We start from the raw sequence: 4,249 nt of genomic DNA on the forward strand, positions 1-4,249 counted from the left end.
TTAAAATAATTTCCTTGAGAGCCCTACAGGGTACACACTGGTGGCCTGGCGTCGTCACAGAGTATGACCACTGGTATAGCTAGAACTGGCGTTGGTTAAAACAACTGTAATAGGCTTCGGCCTATCATCTCGTCCTTCGGGGTAAGTATGTATTAGCGTACTATTGCGCTTTATACAGTAGAAAGATTTATAAAAAATTAAAAAAAAATTGCCAAATGCCTCATCTAATTAGTGACGCGCATGAATGGATTAACCAGATTCCCACTGTCCCTATCTACTATCTAGCGAAACTACAGCCAAGGGAACGAGCTTTGCAGAATCAGCAGGGAAAGAAGACCCTCTTGAGCTTGACTCTATTCTGACTCTGTGAACAGACAAGAGAGGTGTAGCATAAGTGGAAGGTCGCCCTCTGGCCGCCGGTGAAATACTACTACCTTCATCGTTTCTTTACTGACTCGATGAAGGGGAGAGCGGACCCTCCGGGTCCACGATTCTAGCCCTAAGCGCCGGGTCTCCGTTGCCTGGTGCGATCAGCTCCGAGGACAGTGTCAGGCGCGGAGTTTGACTGGGGCGGTACATCTGTCAAAAGGTAACGCAGGTGTCCTAAGGCGAGCTCAGCGTGGACAGAAACCTCGCGTAGAAGAAAAGGGCAAAAGCTAGCTTGATCTTGATTTTCAGTACGAATACGGACCGCGAAAACGGGGCCTATCGATCCTTTTGATTTTAAGAGTGTTAAGCAAGAGGTGTCAGAAAAGTTACCACAGGGATGTGGTAACTTTTCTGACACCTCTAGCGACGTCGATTTTTTGATCCTTCGATGTCGGCTCTTCCTATCATTGCGAAGCAGAATTCGCCAAGCATTGGATTGTTCACCCACTAATAGGGAACGTGAGCTGGATTAGACCGTCGTGAGACAGGTTAGTTTTACCCTACTGATGACTAGTCGTTACGATAGTAATCCTGCTCAGTACGAGAGGAACCGCAGGTTCGGACACTTGGTACATGTGCTTGGTCGAGTGACCAGTGGTGCGAAGCTACCATCCGTGGGATTATGACAGAACGCCTCTAAGTCAGAATCCCGTTTAGCCATTGCAACGATACCGTTCGAGCCTCGCGCGTTAAAATGCAATGGTAGCCGGAGTTGCTTTCGTACCGTCACGGTGCGATCGTTCTGGCGATGAGGTCACTAAAATGGCAGCATCAAGGCAGCCGTTGAGACTAAGCGGCAGCTGCTTCCTACGCGCACCATTCAGATGTTACGTGAGGGCACTAAATCGTTCTGAGATGTCCTAAAAGAGCAGTGACCACACTGCGTTCTATTAATCAGTCAGAGGATAAGTTTGAATTGATCGCAGTGTGGTGGCTGCTCTTCTAAGCACTACACCCAGACTGGTACGTAGGTTATTCCTGAACTTCTTGTAGCTGTGGAAGTAACCATTCGGTCAGTAAATCTAAATAGATTATACCCAATAGGATGTTTCAGCCCTGAAAAAGAACGCAGCATTTCTTATACATTTCCACAGTTCCGCCACAGAAAAGGGTCACTTTAGGATATTTTTTTTTCTTTTGTACTGAATGGATTCGTGTCAATTCATAATCTTTCATTCGTTCACGCCCAAAATATCGTAATTCCGATTGGTTTAAATATGATGAGAAAGAAAAAGAGAGAGAGAAAACCAAATCTGATTGCATATGAATCCTTCATTTTTATCACGTTGGCTCGGGATCATAACATTTTAGGAATGTTCTTGAATTTTCAGATGCAACTGTTTTTTTTTTTTATGCCTGTTGGTATTGGTGTAGGGCAGTGGTTCCCAACCTTTTTGCATTTGTGTACCCCTTTTAAACCCATTTCTATAAATTTCACCCCTTGTTTTTAAAATAGCCGTTTTTAAATACTGACATTTATTGTTCAATAACTAACGTTTTGCATTTTGTTTACTTTCTTGTTTTTTCGCCATTGCTGATTATTTTTTGTGTACCCCCTGAACGGCCAGCACTTACCCCCGGGAATACGCGTACCACCGGTTGGGAACCGATGGGGTAGGATATCGCATGGAGAGATGGCTCCTGGTATGTGATGTGCTGGTTTTTTCCCATGTAGACAGAAATGTTCTGATAGGTTTGCCCAGAAGGTAAGTTCTCTGAAAGTTGTCGAAACTTTATCTCTCAAATATCTCTGTAAATAAGGTTCAGTATTAGGGAAAGGCGTTGAGCTCAGAACTAAACCCTTATTCTGTTCATTTAGTCTATCATCAAACCAAAAAAAAAAAAAAAGGTGGATAAGTGACAAGCACAATGAAAGGTAAAGTAATCAAATGAACTTTACAAGCTTCGTAAATTAGCGGTAAATTCATAAATTTCAAATGCCGAGATCTTTCATCAGAGATCATCGGTTTTGTTGTACGCAAAAATGACTTCTAAGAAGCATATTTTCCCTATAAAGCGATTTCGTTGTGCTACATACACTTTTATTATCTCCTGTTTCCCGAGAGTGAAGCAACATACTTCGACCGATGGGCAGAAAAACCAGTTTTTCTGCCCATCGGAAAGGACATCGTTTCCTTTTTCTTTGAACCTCGAAATTCATTAGCGAAATGAACATCACGTGATTTTAGTCGTGAAAGGTTGCATGAGAAAAGTGAACGAGGAATCTGTTTTTGAATAGCACAAATGCGCATTTACGACGGATTCTCTCGTTTTAGTGATGCAGAAATCACAAGTCGCAATCACTCAGAAGTAAACTTGTAAGTAGCTTTGATATTAGAAATGGCTCGCCGTATATTAATAGCCTGATCGTGTGTAGTGAATGATGTAAATAATATTTGAACACCTCAATCGATATTAGAATGTGTTTTTGGTTTGTGCACTTTCTTTCTCTCTTTATTTTTCTCCGAAATATTTCTTCATTATTCTTCTGCGGTAGTCATATTTTTGTTGCAGATCCTTTTTAACGAGGACAATATAAAAATCGTTGGTGAAAGTAAGTGCTTATTCGTATTTTAAATGAGTTGTTGCTTTCTCTTGCAGATAGCATAAAGTGTGTATGCTTCGTTTACAAGGCATGCTGGAATGGTAATTACGTGGTTTCCTATGAAAAGAATTGTTGAATCAATAAGAACAAAAATATTTTTAATAGGAGTGGAAGTTGCTTTAAGCAGAGTCCAGGAAGCTATTTCGATGATCAACAAAATCACAACCCTTCCTCCTTGCTCTCTCTCTCTCTCTCTCTCTCTCTCTCTCTCTCGCTCTCTGTTCTTTCTTTGGTCATTACTTTCCGTTTATGCCATTGAATCTTTTTTCTTTGCCTTTTGCTCTATTTATCTTTTATCTTCTCTCTCTCTCTCTCTCTCTCTCTCTCTATGCAACAAACATTGAATTCCGTCCGTTGATGCTGGTATCAAGCATATAAGCCATTTCCTCCTCCCCCTTAATGAAAACTGCCCTAAATGTCAAACAAGCTTGCGAATCGAACAAAACAAAGCGATCAAAAGAACAAGAATATAACTTATAAATACTTGCTCATACTTTGTAAGTATTTCTAAGGAAAAAAAATATGGAAATATAGAATTATTAAATGAATTAACACTAATAAGTTGAATTACTAAGAGTTTTCCGTAAAGCATCACGCGGGTAGAGAAAAAAGATTAACGTTAAAAAGAGGACTCGAAATTGTTAATGAAAGTACGAAGAATTGAGTGCTCTATTGAACAACAATCAGATTGGATACCGTAAATCAATTGGGCTAGCGGAAGTTTAATCGAAGCGATCGTAATCTCTAATTGCCGTTAGCTGACTTCAATTTAAACTAAACGAAGTTAATTAAGTGTAACAAAGACCCGTGTCTCATCGCGATGACGCATAACATTTTTCCTCTTCAATTTTCTCTTACTTTGCATTATTTTTCTCTTCTTATGAAAATGATTTTTTTTTAAATTTATCTCTCGCTTCCTTTATTTACGAATATTTCTTTCTTTCATGTATTTTCAATTAATTTCGTTTTCTTCTATTGTATTTTTACTGCTTTTATAAAAAAGTACTGTTGCAGTTGCTCTGCATGTCGTCTTGTCGATGTCATCAATAAAATTATTGCAATATTGTGATCAAGCTAACACGGATAACTTTCACTTTGAAAGAGGGTATATAAAAATAAAATTTACAAAATCATCATCATCATGCGTATCAAAGATTTAGGCCTAGCATGGCCTGTTCCGGCCTTAGAAGTCATCGTTGAATCGTTTAAGAGGAC

At 39.7% G+C, this 4,249-nt stretch overlaps 1 pseudogene; it reads left to right on the plus strand.

Annotated features, from left to right (window-relative positions):
- The first annotated feature begins 314 nt into the window (after window positions 1–314).
- On the plus strand, window positions 315–1,346 carry LOC150100114 (large subunit ribosomal RNA; annotated as a pseudogene).
- Window positions 1,347–4,249: the final 2,903 nt, after the last annotated feature.

The sequence above is a fragment of the Typopeltis vanoorti genome, chromosome 13 (genome assembly GCF_054136105.1).
Source record: "Typopeltis vanoorti isolate ZY-2024b chromosome 13, IOZ_Tvanoo_1.0, whole genome shotgun sequence".
Lineage (NCBI taxonomy): Eukaryota > Metazoa > Arthropoda > Arachnida > Uropygi > Thelyphonidae > Typopeltis > Typopeltis vanoorti.